This window comes from Hordeum vulgare, chromosome 4H, assembly GCF_904849725.1.
Source record: "Hordeum vulgare subsp. vulgare chromosome 4H, MorexV3_pseudomolecules_assembly, whole genome shotgun sequence".
In the NCBI taxonomy this organism is placed as follows: Eukaryota; Viridiplantae; Streptophyta; class Magnoliopsida; order Poales; family Poaceae; genus Hordeum; species Hordeum vulgare.
The window spans coordinates 88,353,847-88,368,505 of NC_058521.1; positions in this window are offsets into that span (position 1 = coordinate 88,353,847).

A 14,659-nucleotide genomic window follows, 5' to 3' on the forward strand; every position below is an offset into this window, starting at 1 on the left:
ATCTTTTGGTGAATCATGCACCCACTATAAAATGCCACCCCGGGCCTCCCTCTCCCTTCCTTCGACCTCCTGCTATGTCTAATCGCACACCTTAACTGCCCATGCATTGCTAGAGGCCCTTGATCCCGAGATCAAGCTCCGGATCCGCTGCATCACGATTCTGGCAATCCCCGGGTACAAGGTCGCTTCGGCTCTCATTTCTTCCCCATTGGAACTGCGGTAGCTTCCTCGTGCTTCTCCCTCTCTCCCCTATTCTTTTGGTGCAGGATTAGGCCCCGGCGACCACCCTCCCGAAGTGCCTCCACCACGGGACCTCATCGTCGGTGACTCCCTGCACCTCGGCTCCTCCTTCCACCACCAGTCGAACGGTGACTCGCCCCTCGACCCATTTCCACCCCTAGCTGCCCTCGCCGGTGACCTCACCGCCCTCTCTGTCCCGATGTTGAAGATGAAAGGTGGGGGCCACCTGTCATCCTCATCGCTCCCTCGCCTCCCTTTGCTGCCATTGGCGGTTGGGCCCCGTTTGTCGGGTTTAAACCCTAATGGGTGCGCGCGCATGGCCCGCCTGAGTTGGTTTTGCTCGCTGGGCCAATTAGGCAACGAGCTTCTAGCCCAGGAACTATGACCTTTTTATTTTTATTTTTATTTCTATTTTGCAAACATCCCAGAGGGGTGTATATTTATCCAAATTCAAATATTCCTCCACCACAAATATTCTAATATTATATAGTACTTTAGGGTGCCACTTGTGTAATTTTCCAATAGGTTGCATCCACTATTTTATTTTAAAACCCTGTTTTAGGCATTTTAACACTCTGTTAAAATAGTTTTTGCAACCTTTTATAGTCCAAAAACAAGACCCAGTATTTTTATAGAACCTGTACTCATCCTAGTATTTGACAAAAATGGTGTGACATTTTTCTGAGTAGATTATTTTCTCTGTTTTTTGTTGAGTGCTTATTTTTTGCTCGTTCAAATTGCGATGATAGATTGCATTGCTAACGAGGGACTTGGACCTGAAGACTTTGAAGACCCCGGAGACTTTGTTGAGGAAGTCAAGCAGCCCCTTGACCATGTGGAAGAGAATAGTTGCATGCATGTCATACTTAGCATTTTGTTCCGATGCTAAGGCCATGTTGAATTGGTAACCACCTCGGTGAGGATAGTTCCTCGATGACACTTGGACATGGGCATAACCCAACCTACCTATGAGGGTTGTGCAGGTGGGTGTAGTTAGGTTGCTAGTAGTGCTACGCATGGGATTGGGTACATGCATGGAGACGGTAAAACAAGATGATTTCAAATGTTTTACGAAAACCCCGTCGCGTGCCACTAATGCCCGAGGGTGATGTGTTTAGCTAGGTAACCACTTGATAAGGGAGTGGTATACCGAGGCCAGTTGTGTGAGTGGTTTCTAAAACTCGGATTAGATTTAAGATTTGACGATCGTTCCAACCTTACATGTACAACCACAATACCCCTTACGGGGTGGGGCTTTGCTGATTACTATGGTCGGTGCTAGGAGAGAGCCCGCATTACTACAGGCGGGAGTGACGTGGTCGCTCTCAAGATGGGGTCGTGACAAGAAAGGGCGGCCATGGGATGTTTTCACAGACACCTGGCACACCACTGTGTGCCCTCGTGTGTGATACGTGTGATGTACATCACGAGGGATTGTCACCAACGAGTGGTCTGTTTTCTAGTATCGTCATGGGAAACGTGATGTTCGGGTACTTACCTTGGGTATGAGAAATGTCGCGGGTCGTGTCCTGACATGGAAGTTTCCCAAGTCTTTTGGGTAACATGTGCAACCTCTACACAGCGTAAAACTATTCAAATAGCCGTGTCCACGGTCAAGGACAGTTGGGTGGTGCTTCTTAAACTACGTCCAAGAGTTTTCGCATAAACCAAGTGTGTGTGGGGGGAATGGTGGTAGTATGAATGATGAGCTAAGTTCGTTGACTTGGCCTGATGGGTGAACATGGGTTGTTCAGCGCTCGGTTGTTATTGAAATATGTAACCCGTTCGTGTGGTTATCACTTACCTTATGATGCATGCCGCATGATAAGTTGATCATGTTATTGCACTAGGGAAAACTCTACTTTCCGCAAATTGCCTATTGGTATCATATCATGTTTCATTATTGCCTTGTTCTACATCATGGCTTGCTTGCGAGTACATTCAAAGTACACATAGGCTTTCCACTGGTTATTTAATTGGCCAGGCATGGAAGAGCAAGAATTTGGAGAAGAGTTCATCGGTGACGAACATGCGAACCAGGACGCTTCCTCGTCAGAATGCTTGTAGGTTAAGGCATATGGCATGGGTTCACGCTTTCATTCAAGATGTTTGTTGTTAGTTGTGTATGGTGTGTCGGCCTTTCAGGCCCTCTCTATGTAAGACTTGGCCTTAATGGTCTTATTTGTATCAGACGATATGTATGGATGTAAGACTCTTGTTATTCAGCTTATGTGTGTCCAGTGAGCATTGATCTCTGGGATCACTGTACGCGTGCATTCGGTGATCACGACTTATAAGTCGGGGTTCCCACAAGGTCCATAATGGGGAGGGCATTGTCATATAAGCACAAATATGTTATGGTATTTTTCGTGTCCACTTTGAGAGAAGGCACAAACATTATTAACAGCCAACAAAGGAATTTTGGAACAAAAAGGAGTCACGCTACCATCACAAACGAGTGTATTCTTCATAAATCATGGACGTTCTGCTGACCATTTACATGTTGCCACGTGTCACACTCTATGGCTAGGAGGTAGCGTGCGGACAGGTGTTTGAGTAGATGGGAGGCGTGCAAGCAGTCCTTCGCACGCTCATCGGGAAGGCGTGTCCTTTGACTATCATCGCTATCGTTTGAGATTCAATAACTATATGCAGACGGAGGGCAATGGTTCCTTCGACACTAAGCCAAGTAAAAATCTGGCGTGAAGGGTTTTTGCCATTGCATCATCGCAAACGTTTCTATATGATGACACGTATGCTTAGCATAGACAATGAGTTCAGATTTGCATCTGTCATATTGGGCAAATTGTCATTTGTCGAATTGGAAACATTGGCATTTGTCGATCTAGTAACATTGAGATTTAACATCATTGTAACATTAACATTTGCAAAAATTTGCAGGAACAAAATCACTATTACGATGTAGTTTTGCAACTGAAATTCGGTAAACATAGATTTCATTCATAGATTAAGTAGTGGTCTTTGTACAAAACGGTTCAACTCAACAGCTCAACCGAATAAACTTTCCCCAATTGTTCCCAACCACGTACTAAAATATCTAATTCAACTATATATACTAGCTAATTTAAAGTATGTCATACAGTTCAACCACATCTATAGTTAGATGAACTAAAAAAATATCCCCTAAATACTAGAACTACGGAGGGGCTCTATACTACTTTCAGCAACTTCTCCTCTGTCGAGCGTGTTTAGTAAGAGGCACAGGAGGAGGAGCCTGCCGACGAATTGGAGGAGTCGAGAATTGATCGCATGCCACTGCTGGCCTCCGCCACTCCTGACGTGCTTCCTCGAAGCAACACAGCTCGGCGTAGATATCCTCATTCCGCCTCATGGCTATGGCGTCTGCTGCAGCCACAGCTGCGGTGAGCCTCTTTGCGTGCTCAACCTAGCGCTCCTCCTTCTCATGTAGGAAGTTGATGTAGCACGCAAAGCCACTGACACAAAAGCCGAGCAGCTGGGCTTCGATGACGACCTCCTCCCCCCGCCTTTGGGCCATGGTGGCAGAGCGGGTGATGGCCCCGGCGGCCGACGGTGGGGTGGCAGCCAAGGCATACGATGGTGTGGTGGAGGCGAAGGCGGGCGCTGGTGGGGTGGCAACAACGGAACCGACGATGGGGTGGCGGCCACGGCGGTCATCGGCACCAACTGCCTTCGGGCAATGGTGGCGGAGCATGTGGTGGGTTGCATGCATACACCCAACAATGACGCTACGTGCACTACACCCACGTGGTGTGGCCTCCCACGTGGAGTTGTCCTCTGGCATAGTGGCAGAGCAACGACGACAGACAGATACCATTGACGATTGTGGGAGAAGCAAACTATAGAGAAGCTATGGGCAGGGAGGGGATGAATGCAATGTGGACTAGCCGGCCGTGAGGGTTTATAAAGTAGGCAGCCAAGCATTGGGGTTTTGGGGGATTTCGGCGAGCCATGCGGGAAGCTTGTGCGGGAACCCCTGCGGTTGCGCGGGAACGGGAAGGCCAAAAGAAAAGCATGCATGCTCCCAAAGTGTGCACTAGCAGAAATGCGGTCACAAGATGGGATAGAGGAGGGAGAAATGAAGTACACAAATGGTTAATAGTGAAAAGCGTTTGTGTTTGATTACCTAGCAAACGATTGTTCAATACGCACCATCGCGAACTGCTCTACGCATAAGGCAGTTGAGGCAATCTTGGTGCCCTCTTCTCACGTCCATGTGAACACTCTACCTGCGTCCCTACACATGCGAACAATCACGTGTTTTTGGGGCGATGCATGCGGTTGTGCTGCACCCGGCGCCACCATGTAGTTATAGGTGTGTCACCATGCAATTAAGCGCTGCAAAAACTGCCATGCGAACATGCCAAAATTTTAGGTCGTCCAGCGCCCACCCTTTATTCACGCGGCCATTTACATACATCTCTTCCACCTTTTGATCGTGCCACATAACACAAGAAGCACACCCAAGATGACAAATAATAGAGACAGTATGCACATCTCCTCATCTCTTTAACTTTGCCCCAAGGATCCAATGGTGATTGTCGGTGTCGAGTGACAGTTCGCCATTATTATCAAAGTGGACACCCACATCAGGCACACGGACCTCTCGATGGAATACACCAATGACCCAGTCATGGTGGAGAACTCCATCATCATGTTGAAGCAGCTACTTGCTGATGATGGCACATACAAAGTGGTCGGCTTCGACCTCGAGTACACCGGCGGTTGTGTCGGGCATGATCAGAAGGTTGCCATTGCCCAGATGTGCATCCACCATCAGGTTCTCGTCTACCACTATTGCCTGGCCACAAGGCCTTGCAAGCAATTGTGAGGTTTGTCAACAACCCCGACTATAGGTTCGCAACGATGCACACCACCAACAATCTAAAGGTGCTCAAGACTTCGGTCTTGTCTTGCCGGAAGCTTGTCAACATCCAATGTTAGTACAAGGTCTGCGGTGGCGAGAAGAAGAAGCAGAAGGACTCCCTGGTTGACCTTGTTGCGGCCATCATCGACCCCTACTACAATGACATGAAGGCTGAGTGCGACAAGCACAAGTCTGTCTAGCACAAGGCCTCAGTGAACGAACTGGATGAAGAACATATCAAGTACGCGTCCAAGGATGCGTACACAAGCTACGAGATGTATGCGAGGATCGCTGATATAAGGAAGTGCTTCCTTCCTGCAGATGGCGAGGGATAGCTACAAGCAGAGCAATGGCAGTAACCATCATCAAATGAACAATAAGATTTGATAATCGTCTACCTCTTGTAAATTTATATTGAGGAAAGTACATGTGTTGTGTAGTCACTTATGTAATTGGATATTCAAGTTGGTTATGAAACAATGTTGGTGTTCTGTAGTCAGAGCATACATGTTGTGCAAACAGAAAAAATCACATCTCATACAATTGTTTAGCAACAACTGTCTGCCCACATCACACATAGCTTTGAGGATGAATCGTTTGGGTTACTATTTGTTTTCCCTCACCAATCTAATGAATGAACTATTTGCTTGGTGTCACACACACCTTCTTATGTTGACTCGTTTGTGTTCTGTTGGGTCAATGCAAATAGTTTATCCAAGTGAACTGTATGTCGTACTTCACACACACACATATGTGTTTTGTTAACCGTTTGTGTTATCTTAGTTAATCACAAACAATTCAGAAGAACAAATTGTATGCACGGTATCGCACACGTAAGTGTTGTCTATATAGTATTTGATGGTTCCGCCAACGCACATAGTTTTCGTTATTAGCAACGGAGCTATAAGTATACGTTTTGCGATTGATGGATCGCACATAGTTTGGTTGAAGGGTCTCTGATTGATGTGCATCTTTGGACCATCCTGCAGTAGTGTAATCCCCAAGTGCAAGGAAGCATCATAGCACTTTCCAAAGATGGAAGTGGTGAGTGTGGAGTTTCAAACCCACAAGGAGCTAAAGGTAAGATCAATACTCTCTTAAGTCATATCTGCTAGTGATACAACTCTACGTACACCAAGCGTTTGCTTCTATCTAGAAATGAGAACTAAAATTGCGTTGTGGATATAAAGAGTATAGCTTTGCATGATATTGGAGTACTAAAATATGAAATGTAGTTGCTGCCTAAATAGAGTTAGAATATATTACAATATATTACAAATAGCGACTGTGGAATAATGATACACTAGTACAAAAGAGGGCTTTGGTCCACTTGAAGAAATCCCATTAGTCTCGGTTCACTCACGAACAGGGACCCATGTGGGAATAGGTCCCGATTCATGAGGCCAGGGCGACGGCCGGGCCTCGTGGGCCATTTGTCCCGGTTCGTTTGACACCTTCGGTCCCGGTTCCAGACACGAACCGGGACCAATGTGCCTCGCTCCTGGCCCACAACCAGTAGTCCCGGTTTATGGCTGGAACCTGGACCTCTAGTTGTCCTTTAGTCTCGGTTCTAGCCACAAACCGGGACCAACAGTTGGCCTATATATACCCCCGCGAGCAGAGCAGTGCACTGCTCTATTTTTTCAGCCGGCCATGGGAGAGCTTTGTGGTGCTCTAGCTCACCTCCTATGTACATGAGGTGTTCGATGAAATGCCCGAGCCACACTTAAGATTTCTCCTTTAGAAGCTCCTTGTCCAAGCTCCATTTTCATCAAGATTTGTGTAGTTTTTAATACACTTTATTATATAACGCATGCAGATGAACCGTCAATGGATGTACAGTGACCGACGCACCTCCGAGTATATTAATGGCATGCATAATTTTCTCGAAGCGGCTAAGGCAAACAAGCAGAATGGTTTTATGCATTCTCCATGTACTGTCTATTTGAATACGAAGGAATTCTCCGACTATAAAACCGTTCACTTCCACCTGCTTTAGAAGGGTTTTATGCCATACTATAATGTTTGGACCAAGCATGGAGAAAGAGGGGTTATGATGGAAGACAACATAGAAGAAGAGGATGATGACAACTACCCGCCCCCTAAATACGGCGATGCTGCAATGGGGGAATCTGAAGATCAAGAGGAACCAGACGATGCGCCCGATGATGATCTTCATCGGGTCATTGTTGATGCACATAGAGAATGAGAAAGTGAAAGGGAGAAGTTGACGTTCGATCGCATGTTAGAGGATCACAAAAAAGGGTTGTACCCAAATTGTGAATATGACAACACAAAGCTCGATACCACACTGGAATTGCTGCAATGGAAGGCAGACAATGGTGTATCTGGCAAGGCATTTAATTCGCTACTGAAATTAATGAAGAAGAAGCATCCAAAGGATAATGAATTGCCCGGCAGTACGTACGAAACTAAGAAGGTTCTATGCCATCTAGGATTGGAGGTGCAAAAGATACATGCATGCCCTAATGACTACCTCCTCTACCGCGGTGCGTACGAGGATTTGAACGCATGCCCGGTATTTGGCGCATTGCAGTATAAGATCAGAAGAGATGACCCTGGTGATGTTGAGGGCCAGCGTACCGGGAAGATGGTTCCTGCCAAGGTGAGGTGGTATGCTCCTATAATACCATGGTTGAAACGTCTGTTCAGAAACAAAAAGCATGCTGAGTTGATGCAATGGCACATAAAAGACCGTAAGAAAGACGAGAAGTTGAGAGCACCCGCTGACGAGTTGCAGTGGAGAAAGATCGAGAGGAAGTGGAGCACCTTTACACGTGACCCAAGGAACATATGGTTTGGTTTAAGTGCAGATAGTGTTAATCCTTTTGGGGAGCAGAGCAGCAAGCATATTACATGGCATGTGACTCTATGTATGTATAACCTTCCTCCTTGGTTGTGCATGAAGCGGAAGTTCATTATGATGCCAGTGCTCATCCAAGGCCCTAGGCAACCCGGCAATGACATTGATGTGTACCTAAGGCCATTAGTTGATGAACTTTTACAGCTATGAAATGGAAATCGTGTACGTGTGTGGGATGAGAACGAATAGGAGGAATTTGACCTATATGTTTTGATGTTTGTTACCATCAACGACTGGCCTGCTCTCAGTAACCTTTCAAGACAGACAAATAAGGGATACAATGCATGCACACACTGTTTAGATGACACCGACAGTATATATTTGGACAAATGCAGGAAGAATGTGTACATGGGGCATCATAGATTTCTTCCGACCAACCATCAATGTCGAAAGAAAGGAAAGCATTTCAGAGGTGAGGCAGATTAGTGGAAGAAGCCCGCCCTTCTTCAATATCATGACGCACGTCCTAGTTCATCTAGTCGACGAGATTGTCGTTCTGGGCCCTGTATTTCTACACAATATGTTCCTCTTTGAGAAGTTCATGGGAGTACTAAAGAAATGTGTTTGTAACCGTGCTAGGCGAGAAGGAAGCATCTCCATGGGCCATCAAACAAAGGATGTCATTGGGTTTTGTGTTGACTTCATTCTTGACCTTAAGAAGAGTGGTCTCCCTCAATCGCGGTATGAGGGGAGACTGGCTGGAAAAGGCACACTAGGAGCAGAGTCAATAATATGTACACACGGGCATTCTTGGTCTTAAGAACACTACAAAGTTCTACAGAATTCTACCTTGGTGACCCCGCATGTCTATGAACACAAGAATATTCTGAGCTCCATACACCCGGAGCAGTGTGACGACTGGATTACATTTGAACACATCAGGACTTTCGGCAGTTGGTTGCAAAAACATCTCATGTGTGACAACACTTTTTCTGATGAGCTCTACTCGTTGGCCGGGGGACCATCTTTGACTGTATTGACTTACCAAGGGTACGAGATAAATGGGAATACATTTTACACGATCACCCAAGATCAAAAGAGCACCAACCAAAACAGTGGTGTCCGCTTTGATGCAGAAACCAAGAGGGGAAAGGACACTTATTATGGTTACATAGTGGACATATGGGAACTTGACTATGGACATGATTTGAAGGTCCCTTTGTTTCAGTGCAAATGGGTCAATCTGTCAGGAGGCGGGGTACAGATAGACCCACAGTACGGAATGACAACGGTGGATCTGAACAATCTTGCGCACGCAGAGGAACCATTCGTCCTAGCCAATGATGTGGCGCAGGTTTTCTATGTGAAGTACATGTCTACCAAACCGAGAAAAAGAAAATATAAGGAAGCGAATACATCATACGATGAGCCAAAGGGCCACATAGTTCTTTCAGGAAAAAGAGACACCGTGGGATATATTGGAGGGCAAGATAGACATGTCTGAAGATTATGAAAAGTTTCATGAAATTCCTCCCTTCAAAATCAAGGCTGACCCAAGCACCCTATTAAATGATGAAGATTATTCATGGTTACAGCGCAATAAGCAAAGAACACAAGCAGATAAAAAGTGAAGAAATGAAATGCCCTTTGTAACAGATGAGTTTTCGTAGTGCTTTTCATCCGCAATGTGGCTTTGAATGGTGCAATTGAATAGTTGAAAATTTATGATGTTGCTTTGAATGGTGCATTTTGAACACACAAAAAGTCTGGAGTTCAAATAAGTTCAAAAAATGAAATCCCTTTGTAACAGATGAGTTTTCGTATGAAACCCTGATACTTCGAAAGAGATTGTCCGCTTTGTACACGAAGTGCATCCAGTTTTTGCCGCAACCCTCTCAACTTTTTAGCACATGCTATTTGGGTGAAATGATTATACCATGCCAACTTTCAACATTTTCATAGTTCATTTGTAGTGCTTTTCAATTTAAGGGTCATTTAGCTCAAAAAACAGTAAATGCATGAAAAATACCAAATGAAGTTAGAAATAGTTGAAAATTGATGATGTGGCTTTGAATGGTGCATTTTGAACACACAAAAAGTCTGGAGCTCAAATAAGTTCAAAAAATAAATCCCTTTGTAACACATGAGTTTTTGTTTGAAACCCTAATACTTCGAAAGAGATTGTATGTTTTGTACACGATGTGCATCCAGTTTTTGCCGCAACCCTCTCAACTTTTTAGCACATGCTATGTGGGTGAAATGATGATAACATGCCAACTTTCAACATTTTCAGAGTTCATTTGTAGTGCTTTTCAATTTAAGGGTCATTTAGCTCAAAAAATCAGTAAATGTATGAAAAATATCAAATGGGCCGACGAACCTTTTGTCCCCGTTCTAGCCACCAACCGGTACGAAAGTACTCTTCTTCCCGCCCTTTTAGGCCAGCAGAAGTGTGGCTTTGTGATAACCCACAAGTATAGGGGGTCAAATGTAGCCTTTCTCGATAAGTAAGAGTGTCGAACCCAATGAGGAGCTAAAGGCAGGACAATATTCCCTCAAGTTCTATCGACCACCGATACAACTCTACGCACACTTTACATTCGATTTACCTAGAACAAGTATGAAACTAGAAGTACTTTGTAGGAGTGATAGGATAGGCTTGCAAGAAAGTAAAGAACACGTAAATAAAACTAGGGGCTGGTTAGAAAAAGAAACAAATACGAGTGTCTAACGAGTGTGGAAAAGTGGTGGTAGGAGTTGTGGAATTGTCCCTAAGCAATTGACTACGTTACTAGATCGATAGCAAGTATTATGTGGGAGAGGCCTCTGCTAGCATGTCATCCCTTACTTGGAATTCTATGCACTTACGATTGGAACTATTAGCAAGCGTCCGCAACTACTAACATTCATTAAGGTAAAACCCAACTGAAAAGGACGTGGATGTCGCCTAGAAGGGGGGGTGAATAGGCGCTTTAAAATAGTTAAGGTTTAGGCTTGAACAAATGCGGAATAAAACTAACGTTTAATATGTCAAGCACAAAACCTACAAACAACTAGGCTCACCTATGTGCACCAACAACTTATGCTAAGCAAGATAAACAACTAAGTGATAGCAAGATATATTACAATAAACAATATGTCTATCACAAAGTAAAGTGCATAAGTAAAGGGTCCGGGTAAGAGATAACCGAGGCACGGGGAGACGATGATGTATCCCGAAGTTCACACCCTTGCGGATGCTAATCTCCGTTAGAGCGGTGTGGAGGCACAATGCTCCCCAAGATGCCACTAAGGCCACCGTAATCTCCTCACGCCCTCGCACAATGCAAGATGCCGTGATTCCACTAAGGGACCCTTGAGGGCGGTCACCGAACCCGTACAAATGGCAACCCTTGGGGGCGGTCACCGAACCCGTACACGTGGCAACCCTTGGGGGCGGTTACCGGTACCCGTACAAATTGCTCGGGGCAATCTCCACAACCTAATTGGAGACCCCGACGCTTCCCGGAGCTTCACACCACACTGATTGAGCTCCGAGACACCACCAAGCTTCTAGGACGCCAAAGCATCCACGAAGAACAATATCAAGGGTACTAAGTACCAAAGGTAGTAAGCTTCTCAACTTCTCACTTCCACGTATCACCGTGGAGAACTCAAACCGATGCAACTAATACAATGGCAAGAACACACGAAGTGGTCAAGTCCCTCACACTCAAATCCCTCCACAACAACAAAAGCTATGGAGAAATATGAGAGGAAGAACAAGGAGCTCACAAAGAACTCCAAGATCAAGATCCAAGGAGTTCCCCTCACATAGAGGAGAAAGTGATTGGTGGAGATGTGGATCTAGATCTCCTCTCTATTTTCCCTCAAGAACAAGCAAGAATCATTGGAGGGATAGAGAGTAATCAAGCTCTAAGAATGTCAACAACGGAGGTAGAACAAGAGCTCAACGGATGGATGAGACCAAGGGGGAAGAAGACCCCCTTTATATAGTGGGGGAAAGAATCAGACCGTTACCCCCACTCTCTGCCCGAGCTCCAGCGGTACTACCGCTGGCTGCAGCGGTACTACCGCTGGCACTCCAGCGGTACTACCGCTGGGCCCCTCGTAGTGCAAAGGCACTACCACCGCCAAGAAAGTCTTCGCAAAAAGGTCCGTCCACGAACAACCGCTAGGCAGGCGGTACTAAGCTCCTGGAGCGGTACTACCGCTGACCAGGGGCGGTACTACCGCGAGCCAGCGGTACTACCGCTAGGGCCAGCGGTACTACCGCCAACTCTAGCGGTACTACCGCTAGGTACAGCGGTACTACCGCTAGGTCCAGCGGTACTACCGCTCGCCACTGAAACAGCCATAACTTTCGCATACGAGCTCCGAATCGAGCAAACCCAAGCTTGTTGGATTCAGGACGGCAAGGGCTATCCAAACAGCGACTGGAAATCTTAAGATCATGCGGTTATGAATATGCCAAAGATATAGAGATGTGAGTCCTCTATGAATGAAGAACCGGCAAAAACTCCAACATCGAAAACATCATAGTAGATGCATATGGACTCCGTTTTCGATGAACTCGAGCTTGTCACGAAGATGACCATAAGCTCTCAAACTCACAAAGAGAAACACCAAACAAGAACCAAGAAGTATGATGCAAGGATGCAAATGGTTTGAGCTCTCAACGAACGATACGATCAAGCTACTCACTTGAGAGCCCCCCTTGATAGAACATCAATCTATCCTAACCAGAAAACCTATCAAGGGAAAACCTATACCTTGCACCTCGTCCTCTTGAGCTAGATGATGATGATCTTGGCTTCCTCAAGATGGACCACCTTTGTTGATTGTGTTGGCTTGATGAAGACTAGTTGATTCCTCCCCCATACTCACTATGGGTGAGCCACTCTTCAGCATATCTTCACAAGTCCATTGCCACCACAATGGACGGCAAGCTTCAAGCATGCTATCTTCGTGCTGATCCACTTGAACTTGCACATCGCAATCTTGATGACGATCACAACTTGACGTCATACTCCATGGGTTGTATGAGATCTTCCCTTTGACGCAAGCCCATGGAAACACACCTAACCCCCACATAGAACTCTCACGAAGACCATGGGTTAGTACACAAACACGTAATGGACAATGCTTACCATACCATGGGATCACTTGATCCCTCTCGGTACATCTTGTACGCTTTGTGTGTTGATCATCTTGGTTTACTCTTTGTCTGAGATCTTGATCAACCATTGATGATGATCACAACTTGACGTCATACTCCATGGGTTGTATGAGATCTTCCCTTTGACGCAAGCCCATGTAAACACACCTAACCCCCACATAGAACTCTCACGAAGACCATGGATTAGTACACAAACACGTAATGGACAATGCTTACCATACCATGGGATCACTTGATCCCTCTCGGTACATCTTGTACGCTATGTGTGTTGATCATATTGATTTACTCTTTGTCTGAGATCTTGATCAACCATGTGTCTCTATGACCATTATTTGGATAATACCTTGAATACCATCTTGGTCATCATATAAACTCCTTGAACCCAACAGATGGACTTCAAGAAGTGCCTATGGACAAATCCATACCATGGGATCACTTGATCCCTCCCGGTACATCTTGTACGCTTTGTGTGTTGATCATCTTGGTTTACTCTTTGTCTGAGATCTTGATCAACCTTGTGTCTCTATGACCATTCTTTGGATAATACCTTGAATACCATCTTGGTCATCATATAAACTCCTTGAACCCAACAGATGGACTTCAAGAAGTGTCTGTGGACAAATCCTATAAATGTAACTTAAGGCAACCATTAGTCCATAGGAATTGTCATCAAGTACCAAAACCACATATGGAGATATATGCTCCAACACCAACCATGGCAATAAGATATATTGGTCCCCCTTCAATCCCATATGCATCAATTTCTATGCTAGGTCTGAAGCTTCTGTCACTCTAGCCTGCCAATACATAGTCATGTCAACATACCACTAACCCTATGGTGTGATCCACGCGCGCGATCATATGACAGGCACCAAAGGACAGCAACATAACCACAAGCCAATTAAACCAACCATAGCAATTCATCAATCACCGATAGGACAACGATAATCTACTCAGACATCATAGGATAGCAACACATCATTGGATAATAATATGTAGCATAAAGCACCATGTTCAAGTAGAGGGTACAGCGGGTTGCGGGAGAGTGAACCGATGAATATAGATGGGGGAAGATGAGGGAGATGTTGGTGAAGATGACGGAGGTGTTGGTGTAGATCGCCGTCACACGATGATGTACTGGGCGGCGTTCCGGCGCCGCCGGGAGAGAGGGGGAGAGAGCCCCCCTCCTTCTTCTTCCTTGACCTCCTCCCTAGATGGGAGAAGGGTTCCCTCTGGTCCATGGTGTCCATGGCGGCGGAGGGGTGAGAGCCCCTCCTAGATTGGATCTCTCTCTCTCTCTGTGTCCTTCTGTTTCTGCGCTCCCAGATTCTGCGTTTCACTGTTTCTTAAATTTCCGGAGATCCGTAACTCCGATTGGGCTGAAATTTTAACACGATTATCTGCTGGATATTATCTTTCTCGCGGCGAAAGAAGGGCTCCAACCGCCTCAAGGAGTGGCCACAAACCTGCATGCCACGGGCCCACCCCCTGGCCACGACGACAGGGCTTGTGGGCACTTCGTGCATCACCTCGCGTTGATTCTTCTTCC